At 40.9% G+C, this 20,872-nt stretch overlaps 1 long non-coding RNA gene across 1 annotated transcript; it reads right to left on the reverse strand.

Moving 5' to 3' along the window:
- Positions 1–2,160: 2,160 nt before the first annotated feature.
- Positions 2,161–20,872, reverse strand: LOC117675134 (uncharacterized). The gene is made up of 3 exons (XR_004594135.3): positions 20,798–20,872; positions 10,430–10,589; positions 2,161–4,399 (listed from the first exon to the last, which is right to left on the reverse strand). It is a non-coding gene; the product is annotated as an uncharacterized LOC117675134 (long non-coding RNA).

Below are 20,872 nucleotides of genomic sequence, written 5' to 3' on the forward strand. Positions count from 1 at the left end.
TCTTTCACATTTAGTTAATAATATTCCTGTTATGTCACATCAAAACTTACATTTAATAGCAACTTTTGGAAGGATTCCAGAGGCTATACTGAAAGCTTTTAGGGCTAAGTGTGGTGAAGAGGCTTAGGTCAATTTAGGTCTCTAAATTGAAGAGCCTGGTAGAAGACTTGTTGGCCACAAACCATGTTTTAGTTTGTTCACCCAGAGCAATGAGCCAATAATTCATAGAGCCATGATGGCGAACCTATGGCACGCGTGCCACAGGTGGCACGCAAAGCCATATTGGTGGGCATGTGAGCGTTGCCCCAGCTCAGCTCCAGCATGTATGCACACACTGGCCAGCTGATTTTTGGGCCTTCTGGGCCCACCGGAAGTCGGCAAACGGGCTGTTTCCGGCCTCCGGAGGGCCTCCAGGGTGGTGGGGAAGGCTGTTTTTGCCCTCCCCAGGGAGGGTTTGCCCACCTGGGGAGGGTGAAAAACGGACCTACTGGGCCCACCGTGCCATCACATGCCAAAAGTGGGGGGGAGCACGGGGGTTGGCGAGCGCATGCGCGGGGAGGCAGGGCACATAGAATTATGGGTGTGGGCATGCATGTGCGCGATCACCCCACACTCCCCCACTTTTGGCACGCAATGGCAAAAAGGTTAGCCATCACTGTCATAGAGAGTTGAATTCAAAGACTTTTTTTTTGTGCAGGCACAAAGTGGACACCTTAAACTGACAATTTCAGTAAATTCCAGCTCAAAAGGAGATGGGGGTCCCCTGACACAGGTATGCATTAAATTTTTTATACTTGCTTACTTTCTTGCACAAGGTGACAATTTCACTCATTGGTTATCTATTACAGATAGTCTTCAACTTATGACCATGACTGAGCCTAAGATTTCCATTTCTAAGCAAAACAGTTGCTCAGTGAGTGTTGCCCCATTTTAATCCCTATCTTGCCTCAGTTGTTAAGCGAATCACTGCAGTTAAGTTAGTAACACGATTGTTAAGTGACTCTTGCTTCCCCATTGGCTTTGTGTCAGGCCTGGAAGCCATCTTTTGCATTGGGCCTTCAGGCATGCCACATTTACTACTGTGGGAAATTGGGAGGGGGGATTGTATGGAGTGTGGGTGATATATAGTCATAATAACATTCCTTTCTCATAGGGTCAAGGACATCTTGCCCTGCACCTGGAGGGCTGGAACTGGGAGGCATCTTCAGTTGGGATGGTGGATTGATTGGACCATGTGATGGACATGTGGGTGCTGGGCAGGGACTTGGACTTTCATTTGGGTGGGGAAAACCTGGGAGCTTTCAGATTCGGGTTTTCCCAGATGTGCCAATATAACATCTCTAATAAAATGGAACTTTGAGGAACTTCGAGCCTTGAAGTCTTCTTTCGTTGGGGGTGTTACTTGGAACCCTGACACTTTGCTTCTCAAAAGGTCACAAAAGTCAATCATATAACCCCAGGATACTGCAAACGTCCATGAGCTAGACCATCCCATAAGCTGTCACATTACTTTTTATCAATGGGTACATGTGAACTTTTCTTAGAACTGTTTTCAGACAACCATTTTTCCATTACTTTAGGGCCCCCCACCCCATGGTCTGTGACATCAGTAGTTTCTAGCAAACCCACAAGCTGATTTTATCTGTGGTTTAGCATCTGCCCAGCAAGTTCCCATTTACCTTATCTAGGTCATCGCTTCACTGAACTTTTGAAAACAGCTTTTGTTTTACTTAAATCTTTATGAAGCATCTCAAACCATTGTTCTACCTAGAACCTCTTCTATGAGCTAATATTATATATTTGGTCTTTACTGATCCAGCCTTGCCTGTACCAGGATAGAATACTAGGCCTTCAGACTCACCTTGGCATGCACAAAATTCCAGAGTCAACCTACACATCTTTAAGTAGACCTTTGATGTTCTGCCAGTCATGGTCAATTACACTGGACGTGGCGAATCAAGGAGCAAGTACACTAAAAGTCATGTTGATGCCAGAATCAAACTCAATAACAATAGGACAAGACCAACCCATATGGGTTAATGTTGTCTTTGCAGTTAGTTCTTTGTAACTTACTCAACTTTTTCTGAAGTGCCAGAAATACACAAATATTTTAATTGAATATAACAAAATTGAGTAGTGAATATAAAATGTATTTCTGTATTCACTTAAAGAAATATTTAATCAACAGCCAAAATAAGCTAAAGAAAATCCATAGCCAACATTATTGTAGCAGATCTGTGTTTCTTAGTACTAAATGTGTAGAAGTGGTGTTTAACATTGAATAAAAGAAACAACACTTTAAAAATAACTTGATGAACAAAAAATCCCAAATCCACAGTTGGGAATTCATTTGTTAAGTTCACTCCAAAATTATATAGAAGAATATGCAAGATTTTGAGTTTCTGAACTCTTCATCAGGCAGAGTTACAAAAACTAAGAGAAGGAAAAAGCATGAATAAAAAAATATAAGGGACTTGTATCACCTTGGCTGTTTTCTCTTGGACATGTCCCATTATGTTAGCATCCTTTCTGAAATGTAGTGTCCCGACCTGGACACAATACGTGCAATCTGACCAGTGCGAAACAGAAAGAAACAATGACTTACAAGTCTAAAACATTATGTCAAATATTAGATCTATGACTTTTACAGCATAGAGTCAGTCGGAGACAGTGGAATCTGTACTAGGGCAGGGAGAGGAAGACAGGGATGATAAAAATAGCATTGTGCTGTCACGATAGAAGCCCTGCCTCTTTTGTACATATGTTATGATATCACATGCATGTATGAAAGGAGTGGATCCAGCAGTACAGTGGTGTGATGCTGTTTTTGTTACTTTGATGAAGGTCTGCAGTTGTCCCTGATCCAAGAAATAGGTTTGCAGTCAGAATATATTTGTAGATGCACATAACCCAAGAGAGAAGTCATATCTCCCCAATATTCTGTATTATTCCAGAAAGTTGAAAAAACATCTATGAAGAAGGTAGTGGAGAACCATTTCTGTAACATGCCAAGAAGATTACATGGAAATATCTAGATTAAATCATCGACATAACTGAATTCAAACTGATGGCAAATTCATTTTTAATAAAAAAAATTCCTGAGTTGTGGATTTTGGACATTTTCTCCCTGATGTATGAAGAAAAATATTGTTCCTTTTTTATGAACAAAAAATAGTGGATAAGAATATAGAAATAGTGGATAGGAAAAAGCAAAGACTTTTGCCATTTTTTCCTGATAGATGGTTACTGTGGGATGGCTGCAACTAGCAACTTTCCTTGAGTGGATATTTGAAAGTTAAGATATTTTATTTATATAAATAGAATACATTTGGATGATATGAATTCGTACTTGAGCACAGCTTATTCCTGAAACCAAGGTCTCAGGAATAAGAATGGTCAAGGTTTCTTGTTGAGAAACAGCACAACACTGGACTTCTCTCAATAGGAAGATTTTGTTGTGAGCAGCTGTTTTCATATCCATCTGGTATAGATCTACATTATGGAGGTTATGGGACATGCCTTCAGGGTCTCTTTCTGTTTGTTTGTTTTTAATGTATTTTACTGGCTTTTTCCTGCCGCAGGACTTCCAAGTACTTCTTATCTTAGGTCATCATTGATTTTCGCTTCTGGAAACAATTATCTCTTTCTGAATATTGCAGCTATGTAAGTATGTGCTCTGCTCAAGCTATGCAGAGGTAGCATATGTGGCATTGTGGGGATGATCTCCAGGAATGGCATCTTTTGTGCCACCCAAGAGATTGTTTAAATCTCAGCTAAAATATGCAGAAACTATAAACTCCCCCAATTCTCTGAAAATGCACGCATATGTCCTTGGATATGTCATTTAGGAAGTCTGGGAGCTGGTATCCAAAGAAATCTTCAGGGTGCCCCATTAGGAGGGCTGCTGTAAAGATTCCCCAAGTTTGCATTGTAGGAAATTTGTTGGGAAGTTGAGATGGTCCTTTCCTCTTCCTATTTTTTTTTTAATGAAACCGGATATAACAGCTTTTGGGTCTCTGAAAACGATGGAAATGAGCTTCTACTGAGATATCCTGCTTTTACGCCAGAATGGGATTCAAATTGCCATCTGTTTTTAACAGCTCAACTTCTAGAAAGACAGTCTGTCCAACATAGCTAATCCCAACTGGGTTTCTTTCTCTTTTGCTGGTATCTGAAATATGCACAAGGTTAGGCCAACTCACAGCAGGGGATAGCATGTTTGCATATGCATGAGGAAATTGAGCTGGCCAACCCACAAACTAGCTTTTTTCATAGAGATTCATAGGAGTATAAGAGACAGCCTTATATGGAATCAGTCAGTCCACTTTTATTATAGCTTCAGCATAGTGCCTACAGGATCCTTTTCCAAGCTGGTGTCCTCCAGGTTAGATTACGCCATCTGGGTTGAAAATAAACATCTGTGATTTTTGAATGTGAATGCTTATGTAAGATATTTTTCCTCACATACCATGCAAATGAATATATAATATCTGGCAGCCATTCATAAGATTTTTAAAATATATGTCATCTTTGTTTCATTTGTCTTTTATCTTTTTCAGAAATCGTTCCAAAGTTATACTGTAGAAAAATGTATGAATAAAATGACAGTGTGCGTGTGTGTGTGTGATTTGCATTAAAATGCTTTTGCTAATTTCTGGATTGGGAAGTTCTGATGTCACTCATAGATGGGCTCTTGCAATTATCTCTATATGGGGCTGACCTTGAATACCACCCAGAAGCTACAGCTGGTCCAGAATGTGATGACAAAAGCTGTGATGGGCATTGTTTGGTACACCTATGTAACACCTCTGCTGTGTGAACTGCACTGGTTTTCATTAAGTTTCCAGGAACAATTCAAGCAGCTAGTTTTTATTTATAAAATCTTACATGACGTTGGCTCTAGATATTTGTGGGATCATCTGCCTTGAATGATGCCTATCTGTTCAGTAAGATCTGATAGAATTGATATGTTCTGAGTCCCTTCCATTGAATAGTGTCATCTTGTAGGATCCAGGAGGCCAATTAGAATAGAGTTGGAAAGGACCTTAGAACCCAAAGGGACCTTTGTCAAATTGCTTTTACCGTAAAAGACTTTGCCTACATTGGCACAACTGGTGATTGATTGATTCATTATATGCCATCAAGTTCTTTTTGATTCCTAACGATTACATAGCTAGCCAGCATTGTTTTGTGAAGAAACTGAGGGAATGGGCTGGGAGAAGACTTGGATTGTCATTCTCAGGACTCAGATAATAATGGAAGTGGAAGTGGAAGATACCACACAGTCTTTCTAAGGGCACATGTTTCAGCAAGAAACAGCAAGAAACAACTCTAGTTCTCTTTAATACCTAGAATGAATTTATTTTATTTATTTATATCACACCTTTATTTTTTTATATAAATAACTCAAGGCAATGAACATATCCAACAAACCCTCCTCCCCTATTTTCTCACAATAACCTGGTAAGGTGGGTTTGGATGAGAGAGAGTAACTGGTCCAAAGTCACCCACCTGGCTTTTATGGCTAAGGTGGGAAGTCATGTTTACCTGCTTTTTTAGATTGGTGCCTTAATTACTAGTCCAAATTTCCTTGGAATCCTCACAGACTCTTTTTATTACAATAGGAAAGCTTGTTTATATGAACATGGACAAGCAATAATCTAAGAATCTGCTCACTTATAAGCAAGGAGGAGGGGGATAAGATGCATGGATGTTAAGTTCAGAATAGCATCTTTCATAACTCTGAGACATACATTTTAAAGGCTTCACTGGAATTCAGCATTTTCATTAAGGATAGGCAAATGGATTGTTCAGATTCACCTATGATATATTAACAAGGAATTGAAAATTCCCAAGAATCAACCTTTCAGCATAATTTCTATGAAATGGTTGAGTTGATTTTAAAAAAAGGGGTTTTCCTTGTTTCAGAAAGTTACAATTGTCTGCTCTTTGTGCTATTTCATCAGCTTTGATTTTTCAATGGTTTCTGAATGTTGTTATCATGAAGCATAAATGAATGACTTTTTCTGGAGAGCAATGGATAAACATGTCATAATTGAGGTTATCAGCTGTAAATGGATTTGTAAAGTTTTAAATCAATCATACAAGTTTACTTAAACTATATTAAAAGTATATTAAATTCAATTTAATCTATAGAATTGCCTTCCAGTTTGGTACCACCAGACATGTTAAATTATAATTTTTGTCATCCCAGTCAACCATAAGAGATGCTGTCATTAAAAATAAATATAGTTATTCCACTTAGAATAGTTGAATTATTTTAATAAGTTAAAATAGTTATTTTATTGTAAGCAGAGCAATTGGTTGTAGTGAATATTGAGGGTTTTTAACTTGCATTGGGTGTTGGCTCAATCCTGCTAGTGCATTTGATGACGAGTGATTGTATTTCTAATAAGGGTTGCTTATTTTTTTCCATTAGTATTTAATTGTTGTGTATGCATCTTGGGTCCCCTCCCCTTGGCAGATGTCAGAATATGAATTTCTAGATTTATAATGTCAACCCTGGCCCAAGTTTTTCTATAAGCTTCTGCCACTCAATTGCGTCCATTGGAGATGGTCAGAGAGAGAAAAGAGTGTTTTCCAGAATTGTTGGTTGAGTATTTGTTTGGGATAATAAGTGAAAATCATTTTAGGAATGTCTTTTATGCATTTATTCCTTTTTATAAAAAAAAAAAAATCTGCTCTAATGCATAGATACATGCTTGTTGCTGCCTTCCTTGACTTCAGATACTAAGGATGGCTGGATTCCATGCAACTGGGATCAGCAAAAGAGAGTTTGGAGGACTCTGACCCCTTTGTTCCAAATAATTTGCCTCTGGCTCCTGCCACATAGCCTGTTTAATTCATTCTCTCCTTCCTCTCAAGGCTTTCCACAAAAGCAAGACAATTACCAGAACACAGACACCTTTGTAGCTGTGCCTTGGTGAAAAGCCCAATTAATTGCGCTGCATTTTAAAGTAACGTATGCATTAGGGATGGCAGCTTACTGTGTAGCACATTGTTTTGCACTTACTTATTTAGAAAAGCTTGCCTCTGTCTTTTAATTAGAAGGAGGATTTTGCTTTGGAGGAAAAGTTCCTTCAGAAAGCCAGCTCTGGTGCTCCACTGGTTGAAACCCTCATGGGTGCCCTGCAGTGTCACTGGCACTAAGGGGGGTGGGGGGTGGGGGGAGAAAAACCATTGCACGTGATAATTAGCCTCCTCCCAAATATAAATTTCTGGTGCTAATTGCTGGACTAAGTGAAGCTCTAGTTTAGCCGCAGATGAATCAGCTAAACAAACACAGAGGCAACCAAAACACACAGATGTGCTTCTGTCTCCAAATCTGCATGCTAATTATTGTTTGCAGTCTTCAAAATCCCCTCACGCCTGTTCCCTTTCTCACTCCTTGATTACTTCAGTACAAAGAGATAACAGCAATCAACACTTCACAGTGTTCAGAAACAGGCTGGTCAACAGCAAGGACAATAAATAAACATCACAGATGAATGTTCTTTCTCAAGTTCCTATACAATACTTAAGAATCTTCCTTTCTGGAGAAAATATCTTCCAGTTATTTCAACATGACTTGTGCATGGCAATGATTAGCTGCAGCGTCTATTACCATGACCCCATCTTGCAATATGGCTTTAAGAAATGTTTCTTACTGTATTCAAAATAAGGCAAAAAGGCAAGAGCATAGTTAGATGTGGACTGGGAGTAAGAGCTGGAAGAGGGATATTTCCCTGATGGCCACTGAAGGTTTTGCATTGCTGAATTGTCAGGAAGTGTGTGAATAGTCACTGAACTCCACATATGACGAGGGAGGCATTTTGGAGAGTTGGGAAGGCCTCATATGCAACCAAATTCCAGCTTGAGGGAGGAGAGACCCTGGCCCTTGGCTACCACCCCAATTCTTTTTTATCCAACTCATGGACACTTATGCCTGCTGAATTCCAAATGGATGAAACTGACTTCATGATGTCTCCTGTTAGTCAGTGGGTCTTAGGACCAGTAACTATTTCAAGAGGCTGGAACTAAATAATCAATACATTCCAGTCTCCCACAGATGCTATAATTCCCAGCCAGCTGTAGCCCAAGAGAACAGAGGGATAAAGCCCAGAGGCACTGTTTTAGTAAATTGGTTTGTTATATGTTGTGAGTCACCAAGAGTCTGGTGGATGTAAATGTGATAGATAGATAGATAGATAGATAGATAGATAGATAGATAGATAGATAGACAGACAGACAGACGAATGAACAAACATGTATGTATGTATGTATGTATGTATGTATGTATGTATGTATGTATGTGTTGGTGCTTATGTAGGAATGACATGCTAGTCTGCCCTGAAATCTGGATGTTTCTGTGTGAGTTTCAAGACTATTTTTGCCTCTGAAAAAAAAAGGTTAAATTGTAAATCATGCTTGAGGATGTTTATGCAGAGATTTACTGGAATCAGAGCTGCCAGGATAAATCCTCATGGCACATTCACAGTACTTTAGGAAGACACCTCAGATTTAGTAGGCAGAGGAAGGAGCTGGGAGTGTGCTGGGAGGTCTGTGAAGGAAGTCAAAAGACAGCCAGACCTTGCAATAAAATTTCACCCCAATGGTTTGACTCCATTCACTTCCATTCATCCAGAAGGAGACCAATGAATTATACTTCTTGCTTTACAGCAGGGGTGGGCAGTTCATTTTAATATGAGAAACTGGGAATGTTGTGGAGGGCCAAACTAATAGACTGAACTTAATTCTCTCAATATTAATTTTATTGTTTTATAAAAAACAGTAAGTTATATGGTTTCGATCAGTGGTGGGTTTCAAATTTTTTACTACCAGTTCTGTGGGTGTGGCTTGGTGGGCGTGGCAGGGGAAGGACACTGTAAAATCTCCATTCCCACCCCACTCCAGGTGAAGGATACTGTAAAAGCTCTATTCCGTTCCCAATCCAGGGGAAGGTTACTGCAAAATCCCCATTTCTTCCCAATCAGCTGGGACTTGGAAGGCAGAGAATAGATGGGGGTGGGGCCAGTCAGAATTTTTACTACTGGTTCTCCGAACTACTCAAAATTTCCGCTACCGGTTCTCCAGAACTGATCAGAACCTGCTGAAACCCACCTCTGGTTTCGATTACTGTGAAGGTGTGTAGGCACGCACACATGTACATTAAAAAATACATTAAAAAATAGCAGTTGCCTTCAAAATAAAAGCAATGTGATTGTATTGTGTGCATGTTGTACACTTATTTGCATTTGATTTTTTTATTTTCTGATTGACCTCACATGGACTGGACAGGGACAGCCAAAAAACTGGATGTGGTCTGAGGAGGACGGTGTGAAATGCACAGGTCTGTTTTACACTGTAACCCATGATTATATTTTATACACTATAAACTTTAACGCTCATTGAATCATGACAATGCCTTCCTGGATTAGGCCTAATCTGTTTTCCCCCATCTCCTGAATGTTTAAAAGTGCTCCTCAACCTGGAAAGTGTTATTTTAATTTTCTTTCATGCCCTGGGGTGTAACCCCAACTCAAGACCATTGTGGAAAATGTAAACAGCAGCTCCTAATAATCGCCATTTGTTACTATTGCCAAGGAATTTAAAAGAATCCCAGAAATGATGGAGTCATCTGAGGACATTTCGTCCAATGGCCCTACAGAACTAAAGATGGCCCTGAATTTATCTTCCATGAATTTGGTTAATCCTTTCAACATATCATATAGACCAGAGCAGGGGTGGGTTCTACTTACCTTTACTACCAGTTCGCAACGGGATCGCGCGTGTGCTCTTGCTTCACTCACGCACATGCCTTGCTTCTGCGCATGCGCAGAAGCATCTGATGACATCAGGGTCAGTGGGCGGAGCCTCCCACCGGTTTTACTACCGGTTCTATAGAACCGGTCCGAACCGGGGGCAACCCACCACTGGACCAGAGGTGGGTTTCAGCAGGTTCTGACCAGTTCTGGAGAACCGGTAGCTGAAATTTTGAGTAGTTCGGAGAACCAGTAAATACCACTCTGACTGGCCCCACCCCCATCTATTCTCTGCCTCCCGAGTCCCAGCTGATCAGGAGAAAATGGGGATTTTGCAGTAACCTTCCCCTGGAGTAGGGTGGAAATGGAGATTTTACAGTATCCTTCCCCTGCCATGCCCACCAAGCCACACCCACAGAACCGGTAGTAAAAATTTTTGAAACCCACCACCGATATAGACTGAAAGGATTTGATAATGCTTCAGAATTGCCCTTGTAAGTTTCTAAGGAGGCTGTGAAAACTTAAGAGCCACTGTGATGTTGCAGGTAGAAGATTAGGATAGCAGCAAAGTGTCTTGGCTTCAGCTCCTTAGTCATGAAAATTGCAGGCTTTGTCACTTACATCCACACTTTCCTTTATTATATTTATAAATTAAAAAGAAAGTTTACCTAAAATGTTCTCCTTCCTGAAATGGAGGGCAAAAAGGCTATGGATATATCCACAATGTGAAGAAATCAAGCAGCATCACAGTTGTCTGATCTCCAGGATCTATTTCCCAAGGAATCTTCCCCACTCTGTTTAATAACCAGACTGGCTTTGCTTCTCCAACTGCTTAGAACAATGGCAGAATAAAAACAGAAGGTAAAACTCACTTTATTGGGAAGACTGATCATCATTTATGGTGCTGCTACTTCTATTGACTTTTTAATGATTATTTGTAGTGGCTGAACTACTCACATATTTATGTATGTATGCTGCCTTAAGGATGGTGTGTCATCATCGATGGAACTATGGATTATGAATTGTATCAGTAAATTCTACAGGAAAATGTCAGGGTATCTGTCCATGAATTGAAGCTCAAGAGAAAGAGGGTCATGTAGCAAGCTTATGATCCCCAAACATACAAATCATACAACCAAAGAAAGCAGATGTTATATAATAATGTCCTGTCCTTCATCATATAGAAACATTGTGGAAGGACCTGAAGCAGGCTCATTGGCATCCTTCAGTCTCAAGAGACTATGGTATCGTGCTCTGGAAAGAGGTCCTAAAACAGCATCTAGTGTGACTAAAAAGGCCAATTCGAGAATGGCAATCCCTTCCACACTGAGGGCAGATACATTCTGTCCCCTGCCCAGCCCCCAGATTTCACTGGTTCCGAGACTGCCTCTTTTCCTCAGCCTGCCGAACAAGTGTCTGTTCGAATTGGAGAAGGCCATGCTGCATCTTTAGTCTCCAAGCTGAACGATCGGAGGTCAAGGTTTCCCAGTTGTTAATGTCCATTCCCAGGGCCTTTAGGTCTGTCTTGCAGATATCCTTATATCACAGCTGTGGTCTCCCTCTGAGGTGCTTTCCCTGCACTAATTTTCCATACAGGAGATCTTTCGGAATCCGACCATCAGCCATTCTCACGACATGCCTCAGCCAGCGTAGACGTCACTGTTTCAATAATGTATACATGCTAGAAATTCCAGCACGTTCCAAGACTGCGCTATTTGGAACTTTGTCCTGCCAGGTGATGCTAAGAATTCGTCGTGGACAGCACATATGAAAGGTGTTCAACTTTCTCTCCTGCCGTGCGTAGAGGGTCCAAGACTCACTGCAGTACAAGAGTGTGCTCAGGACGCAGGCTCTATAGACCTGGATCTTTGTATGTTCCGTCAGCTTCTTATTAAGCCATACTCTCTTTGTAAGTCTGGAAAATGTGGTGGCCGCTTTACCAATACGTTTATTCAGCTCAGTATCTAAAGAGAGAGTGTCAGAGATAGTTGAGCCGAGGTACACAAAGTCATGGACGACCTCCAGTTCTTGTGCAGAGATTGTAATACAGGGAGGTGAATCCACATCCTGACCCATGACTTGTGTTTTTTTCAGGCTGATCGTTAGTCCAAAGTCTTGGCAGGCCTTGCTAAAACTGTCCATAAGTTGTTGAAGGTCTTCAGCAGAGTGAGCAGTGACGGCATCATCATCAGCGAAGAGGAAATCCCGTAAGCATTTCATCTGGATTTTAGACGTTGCTCTCAATCTAGAGAGATTAAAGAGTTTTTTGAATTGTATCAGTAAATTCTACAGGAAAATGTCAGGGTATCTGTCCATGAATTGAAGCTCAAGAGAAAGAGGGTCATGTAGCAAGCTTATGATCCCCAAACATACAAATGATCCCCAAAACATACAGCCAAAGAAAGCAGATGTTATATAATAATGTTATGGAGTTGCCAAGTCAACATCCTGTCCTTCATCCTATAGAAACATTGAGGAAGGACCTGAAGTAGGCTGCTCATGCAAGAAAGCCCACCAACATCCTTGAATGGAAGCGGTTCAATAAGGAAGAATGGACCAAATTCTTCCAAGCTGATACAGGAGTGAACCACAGTTATTGGAAATGCTTAGTTGCAGTTATTGTTGCCCAAGAAGGGCACACCAGTTACTGAAAGCAAAGTATCACATACTTTTGCCACACACAAATTTGTAGCTTTGGATCATTCTTCTCAATAAAAAAGTGAACAAGTATAATTTCCCACAAGTGCTTTTTCAAAAGGTAACCCGACTTTCTTTGTTTTTTCTTGAAAACATTTTACTTCTCACCCAAGAATCTTCAGTTCTGACAAAGCTGAAGAAGCTTCTTGGATAAGAAGTGAAATGTCTTCAAGAAAAATCAAAGTCCAGTTGCTTTTTGAAAAAGCACCTATGGGACAGCCATACCCTGAATGATTGAGAATCTCCATAGAGAATGAACAAGTGTAATATTTCTGACTCATTTGTTTACTTTGGTTCAGGGATGAAATCAGCAGGTTCTGACGGGCTCTGGAGAACCGGTAGCAGAAATAATGAGCAGTTCGGAGAACCGGTAGCGGAAACTTTGAGTAGTTCAGAGAACTGGCAAATACCACCTCTGGCTGGTCCCAGAGTGGGGTGGGAATGGAGATTTTGCAATATCCTTCCCCCAGGAGTGGGGAGGGAATGGGGATTTTGCAGTATCGTTCCCCTGCTACGCCCACGAAGCCACGCCCACAGAACCGGTAGTAAAAACATTTGGATTTCACCACTGCTTTTGTTCCTTTTATCTAGTTTAAGACTTGTATGGAGAACAGATCACCTTTTAAGTTATATTTTTTTGCCGAACGATTGAAAATTCAGAAGGATTCACACATTTTAAAGCACCACTGTATTTGCAGCATGCAAGTTATTCCTTGCCACTGAAAAGGCACATTAGTGAATGTGCCCTTAAAAATATTTTTTAAAAAAATATTGGAGAACTCACCCAGAGTTTTGAAGAAAAAGGTGAGGCAGTTATAGAATGGTGAAGAGCACTGACACAGAACTGTTACTCATTAGGGTTCAGACAATGAGGTGGAACTCTAGCTGGTCTACCTTGATGATTTATGACAGAATGTACAAACAGATTTCACTGAAAAAGAATTGTGATTAACTTTTATTCACTTGGCCCGAGTCTATATTCACACAACAAGTGAACATCTTCTATTCAAACTTAGTTTGTTTTGTTTACATTAAATACATTAAACAATACATTTTGTTTAATGTAATGCATGTACTCAGAATATTTGGTTAAAAAAGGGTAAATCGTAGTTAATTTGACCATGCTTATGAGCCGTGGTGGCGCAGTGGTTAGAATGCAGTATTGCAGGCTAAATCTGCCCACAGCCAGGAGTTTGTTCCTGAATGGCTCAAGATTGACTCAGTCTTCCATACTTCTGAAGTTGGTAAAATGAGAACTCAAATTGTCAGGGGCAATATGCTGACATTGTAAACCACTCAAAGAGTGCTTTAAAGCACTGTGAAGTGGTATATAAGTCTAAGTGCTATTGCTATGTAACTGAACCCAAGCACTGATGTAAAGATATGCATAAACAATGTACAGGGCACCCAAACACATAAGACCCTTTTCTGTAGTGGGCAGTACAAGGCGGTCTACAACAATTAGCTACGCAAGATCTCCAGGCTATTCCTGAATTCTGAAATGAAATATATTTCATGCTAAGTAACCATTGGAGCTTGGAAGGGGGGTGGGGGAAGCAGAGATTGGCTTATGTGGAGAATTTTCCCTTTTTTCCCACATCTGGTCCTCATAAAACAGCAACCAGCAAAATGCTTGAGATCCAATTTCTTCATCAGCTGCTTGGAGATGAGATTCTACCGGTGTGGGGTGGGGAAAAAGTTGTTCTCTTAGAAAAAGAGAGACATTGCCTCCATATTAAAATGCCGTTCTGATTCTTATTTTCTGCTTGGAAATCCTTGCTTCTTTTCTCTTCTTTGTCTGCTTTGCTGGTCTTATCTGCAAAATATGGACTAAATTCTCCCGAAAAAAAATATTTTCCTGTGGCAATGGGTTGTCTTGTTAATAGAATGTCCTCATGCTACTGTCATCCTGGCCTAGTCAGCCTAATATTTGTGGTTTCTTGTCTGACTATTTTTCAGAACCGGTAGACATCTGGCTTAGCAGTCATAGCATTCCTGCAGCTGTTTTAAAAAGATAAATTTTTGTGAAAAAGATTTCTTTTTCACAAAAGAAATACAAGAAAAGGAGGAAAGGAGGAAACAGAATACTATATGGTATGGGAGAAATGGTATGAATGGTTAGAGGAGAGGTATAAAGGCCAAGGAAAGAGTAAATGAGGAAGATATAGGAGTTGAAATGTAGTAACAAACAAGTGGAAATGGAACGGACATAGAATCAGGGGTGGGTTCTACTTACTTTTACTACCGGTTCGCATCATGCCCGTGTGCTTCTGCGCATGCGCAAATCAACTTTGATGATATCCAGGTCAGTGGGCGGAGCCTCCCACCGGTTTTACTACGGGTTCTTGCGAACCGGTCCGAACCGGGGGCAACCCACCACTGCACAGAATCAGTGTTGGGTTGCCCCCAGTTCACACCGGTTCTATAGAACTGGTAGTAAAACTGGCGGGAGGCTCTGCCCACCCACCCCGATGTCATCAGAACGCTTCTGTGCATGTGCAGAAGCTTCTGCGCTTGCGCGTGGCCCCATTGCAAACCGGTAGTAAAGGTAAGTAGAACCCACCCCTGCATAGAATGTATGATTGAAATTGAGTACATGGCTATCTTTATGTATATAAATCAATATTAGAATCATATGTATAAATGGTAAATGGAAGTAAGGGAGAAAAATGGATATATAAGAAATGTTTACTGATGCGAAAATGTTGAAAAGAAGAAAATTGTAAAAAAAAAATTGTTTTTTTTTAAAAAACTGTTTAATAAAAATTATCTTTTAAAAAAAGATACATTTCCACTATCTATGTTTGGATTCTCAAAATCCTTTTGAGAAGATTTTGTCCATGGGTGCCTTTTTTCAACACACACATTCCCATTTCACTTCTGCAAAAGTTTTCCCAGGCAAACAGCAGTTAGATGCTCATCCCGTTGAAAATCTGTTTAGAAGTTGCAGAGCCAGAGCCAACAATGGTGGCTTCTGGGAGTTGTAGTTTAACCACATGTGAAGGATCATTGCAAGGAGGGCACGAGTATAATGCAAATATTTATATCTACATCTAGCTGACCATGTGGAGCAGAAAAGTTAGGACTGTTACCATCAGATTAACCCTCTACTCCACAATTTGGAGTCCCGCCCACACGGGGTTTCATAAAGATCTACCCCAGGACATATAACTTTTAGTCATGAGATCTGTATTCTAACAATATGTGATGCACACAGGATGTCAATAGATTTGAGAAGTAGAACTATTTAATCTTAGGAGAATTCTCAAAGTGACAACGAGAAACAAAACAGAAAATCTGACAGTTATAAAAACAAAGGGCTGATGGATACGGACCACACCATCTGGGAGAAGGGGGTCAAATAAAGTGTGTGTGTGTGTGTGGAACCCAAGCAAAAGAGATTTGGGGTTTTTTTGTGAGTTTGCTTAAGTGATTGCTTCCTGCCTGAGAAGGAAGTCTGACAAGATACAGAGACTTTGTGAAATATTTCATGCTCACCTGATCCATTTGGTTGCAGCAAAGAAGATGGTGACATTTTTGGCTGGATTTGTATGACCTTTGAAGACTAAAAGTTTGGCCCAATAATCCTGCGTCCACACCCATCCCCATCTCCTCCATCTCCTCCAAAGCTCTGACTCTGATATTATCCAAATATCAGAGGAACCACCTTAGACAAACCAGACTTTGTATCCTATGTTAAAGTAGAAAGGCAATACATGCATGCTTGTTATCTGGCTTAGTATGTCATGTGACCACAACTTCCATCTGTCTGCTCAAAGAGCAGCCCCATAGGAGGTCTTCATATTCAGATGTTTTTTGGATCCATAATCAGAATGTCTCTGTAGCTTCCTTTCCTTCTTTCCTTCCCTTCCCTTCCCTTCCCTTCCCTTCCCTTCCCTTCCCTTCCCTTCCTTCCTTTCCCTTCCCTTCCCTTCCCTTCCCATCCTTTCCCCACTCCTTTTTTTCCTACAGAGTCCTGTTGGGATTGTTCAGGTAATGACATCTTTCCCCCCCCATTTCCATTAATTATTAAATTTATATGCTGCCCATCTCACTATCCAAACCGACTCTGAGCAGTTTTTAATTGGACGCTTTCACCTGAAGTTTGTGCTTAAAAATGACGACTGGATTATTTTTTAAAAGGCAGGCTTTTAAAAACTTTGTTTTTGAGTCTGGAAATCCTAGTGGTTGATAGATACAGCCAGGGTGGGTTTCAGCAGGTTCTGACCAGTTCTGGAGAACCGGTAGCGGAAATTTTGAATAGTTTGGAGGACCAATAAATGCCACCTCTGACTGGCCCCGCCCCCATCTATTCTCTGCCTCCCGAGTCCCAGCTGATCGGGAGGAAATGCGGATTTTGCAGTAACCTTCCCCTGGAGTGGGGAAGGAATGGAGATTTTACAGTATCCTTCCCCTGCCACGCCCACCAAACCACGCCCACAGAACCAATAGTAAAAATTTTTGAATCCCACCACTGGATACAGCATACATATTCTGGAACCTCTGATCAAAAGGCAGAGTTTTAGTGTTAGAAACACGGCTCATCAAATCCTTCTCAAGTTCTTGCAGAACCTTACACCCAATCTTGAAAATCTGAAGAAGCCAAGGGAGAAAGACCCTTTAGCAGCTGAGGATCAGTGATGGGACCAACAGCTCCAAACTCTCTCCTTTTTTTCCAGTGGTTTTCTGCATACAGTTGTAATGAAAGGCATTACTTGGTTTTGAAAGATCCCCATGCTGATCATAACAAAGAAAAGGGATGGAGGAGAATTTACTAGTCTTGATATTTTCTCCTCCTCCAGGCCGCTCGCCATGTGGGGTTAACAGAAAAAAGAGCTTGCAGACTAGAAAGGACTGTGATGAGGCACACAAGTATATATTTTGCGTCTGCACTTAATGGTTTGAACCAATGTTTTTTTAAAAAACGCTGTGTGTTTAAAACAGAGCCCACAGTGAGATAACTTCAGATATTTAGCCAAAGGGCAGAGATCTGTTATTAAACTATCCATCAACTATCTATCCATTTGCAAAGTCTCAGCCAGTGTTGAATAATGATTATAATCTATTCGGTATTTGCTGTAGTTGCAAATAGACAAATGAAAGATTAAGTTAAAAGAAGACTGCAAATATTTTCAGAAATGTAAGAGTTTTAGGCAGCAAGGCTGGCATTTTTGGCAAACATTTTCTTAAGAGGAGAAAGGCTGAGTGTGTTGACGTAACACATACGATACACCAAACTATAAAAGAAGGATGTGGGTTGACTTTGCATCACACATTAGCCTAAAACATGCATAGCTAGCTTAAAAATACAGGTAGTCCTCAATTTACAACCACAATTGAGTCCGTTTGTTAAGCCAGTGTTTCTCAACCTTGGAAGCTTGAAGATGGGTGGACTTCAATTCTGGGAGTTGAAGTCCACCCATCTTCAAGCTACCAAGGTTGAGAAACACTGTGTTAAGCGAATCAGTCCATAGTTGTTAAGAGAATCTGATTTCCACATTGACTTTGCTTGTCAGAAGGTTGCAGAAGGTGATCACATGACACCCCCCTCCCCAGGGGTGGGCTCTAAATTTTTTTACTACCGGTTCTGTGGGTGTGGTTTGATGGTCATGTGACAATTCTTTAGGATTTAGCAGAGGTACTGGTCTACCAGGCTTTTAACTGCTTGCAGAGCTGTACCAATCTACCCATTTGTTTTTGGAGCGTTCTGGTCTACCCATTTGTTTTTGGAGGCACCGGTCTACCCATTTGTTTTTGGAGGCACCGGTCTACCCATTTGTTTTTGGAGGCACCGGTCTACCCATTTATTTTTGGAGGCACCGGTCTACCCATTTGTTTTTCGAGCGCACTGGTCTACCACCACACTGCCTTTTAACACTGATCAGCTGTAGGGCGATCCTTTGAAGCCCCGCGGCAAGAGTTTAAACAGTTTTTTTCCTTCTAGCCGATCAGCTGGGACTCGGAAAGCAGCGAATCGATTAGGGTCGGGGCCAAATAAAAGGTAAGAATAACGCGGGTGGTGGCTGGGAGGGCCCAGCTCCCGAACAAAGAGAACCGGTTTAGTGACATCATATCGTCATTGCTACTGGCTCGGCCTGAACCGGGAGGAACCCACCACTGCCCCCCCCCCAGGACACTGCAACCATCATGTGAGTCAGTTGTCAAACATCTGAATATTAATCTCATGATCACAGGGGATCCTGCGATGGTCATAAGTGTCAAATATGGTCATAAGTCACTTTTTTCAGTAACTTTAAACGGTTACAAGGTGAGCTGTTGTAAGTCGCAGACAACCTGTATTTGTATGATCCCAGGCAGGATTGAGACAATGACTCCACTGCTGTAGTGTTGTCTTACCCAACAGCAAACTACAATTTCAATTTCCAAGTTAGGAAAGAAAGCCTGTGCTTCCTTGGTGATCTTTTTAGCTGGCTGATCCCTATTTAATTTAGCATCATGATCTTGGGTTTCTATGTTTCTTTGACCCGTTTCTAGGGAGTGACATAGACAAAGAGGGAATGAAATTATGGACCATGTCCTTCTCACTCCCGTGTCTGTGGAAGTGTCTTCGTCTCCCATCATACATTGTCCCAAATTCAAAACCAAACATGATTTTATTAGTTTCCAATATTCCCTTATATCCCCTCCATCTGCTATTCCTTCTTGGGGGCAGGTGAGGGGTGGAGAAAAATCACCGTTGTTAAAAAAAGAAAAAAAAAAGCCACAGGCTCTAATTAGTGTACAAAGCGTGTAACATTTGTTTCATTGCGATAACCTTGCCAGATTGATTTGGGTTGTTTTTAAAACAGCTGCCACATTGCAGCTTTGATCACAATCCTTTGCAATCTGGGACAGCCCTACGTTCAAAGGACTCTTCTTTCTTCACTCTCCTTCATCTCCTCGGCCCACTTGTCCCTTCTCCCCTGGGAAGCCACTTTCCCCAGCATTGCATCGGCAACTGGCTGTAAAAATGGCATAGCCTTCGTGTCAGAGCGTGGAGTCCCAGAGTGCCAAGCATGACTGAAGGAGGCCTCTGGTATCCCTCAGTCTCGTTTCAAGGACTACTGGGAATGGGGGTATAGGTTCCCATTATACAGTCCTGCGTTAAGATATACCATAACTAATTAGCTAATCACTAAGACAAACTGCATTTTGCAATTTATATGTTTGATTAAAATAAGCATATACTGCGTTTCTTTTCTTCCTTCTTTCCTTTCTCCCTCCCTCTTTCCTTTTTTTTAACTGCATTCTCCTTCCCTCTTCCTCCCTTTCTCCCTCCCTTTTCTTTCCCGGCTTCTCCCTCCCTCCCTCTTTCTTTCCTTTTTATAACTGCCTTCTTCCTGCCTCCTTCCTTTCCTCCCCCCATTTTTCTTTCCTGGCTTCTCCCTCCCTCCTTCCATCCCTCTTCCTCCCTCCCTCCTTTTTCTTTCCTGCCTTCTTCTTCCTCATCTCCTCCCTCCCTCCCTCATAAATGTGTTATGTATATGCTTGTCTTCTGTGACATTAATACTATTTCAATCTAATGATTCTAAGCAGAGCAAGCATTTGGTGGTGACATCCCCTGTTTGAAGGGCTTTGTCTGACATTGATTTTAATGTCCTTTTTGTTAGCAAATTCATTCAATTCCCCAGAACCATAGAATTTCCCCAAATTTTACATACATTTTATGTCACAGCTAATTGGTCTTATTTACCTGCTCTTTAATTCAATTCAGTCTTTATTACGGTCATGGACCAGCACATTTACCTGTTCTTTAAAACGCCTTGTATTGGTTTACTGTTGTTATTATATTTTATTCATCATACTGCATTTTGTTATTTCCTGTGTATATGCTTGCTTGGAAAAATGCATCCTGGGATCTTAGATCACATTATCAGATTAAACATCATAAAAGGAACTTCCACTGTTCACTAGCAAGAGTGAATAAGCTACATATTACTTTGTAGGTGACATATAATTGTAGCCATAATTCTGTTTCATATAAATATATGCATGTGGGTGGCCATATAAAAATGACTGATAAATAAATAAAAATCACGTCAGATTCATGACAATGAAATGGGAGCTTCTGATGGGGAGGTGGGGGGAGTTATGAATTCCAGTTGTTACTGAATACCATTTTATTAATAAGGGAGAGTAGCAAAATAATAATAAGGGGGAATCTATTTGAACTATTCTTGTGAGTTTCCATAAAACGTGCTTCTTCCATTGTGGAACACAAGAAGCTGGATTAGGGGCATACAATCTGTGAGCTGGAAAGAGACTTTAGACCATTAATCCCCATCTTTGTTTAACACTGAAATCCAAATTAAAACATCCTTGAAAGATGGTTATCTAACCTCCATGTGAACTCCATGCTATCAATGAAGGAGACCGGCCACTTTCTGAATGCTTGGTTCTTCTGTCAAAGTCTT

This window comes from Pantherophis guttatus, chromosome 1, assembly GCF_059756535.1.
Source record: "Pantherophis guttatus breed Tessera chromosome 1, ASM5975653v1, whole genome shotgun sequence".
In the NCBI taxonomy this organism is placed as follows: Eukaryota; Metazoa; Chordata; class Lepidosauria; order Squamata; family Colubridae; genus Pantherophis; species Pantherophis guttatus.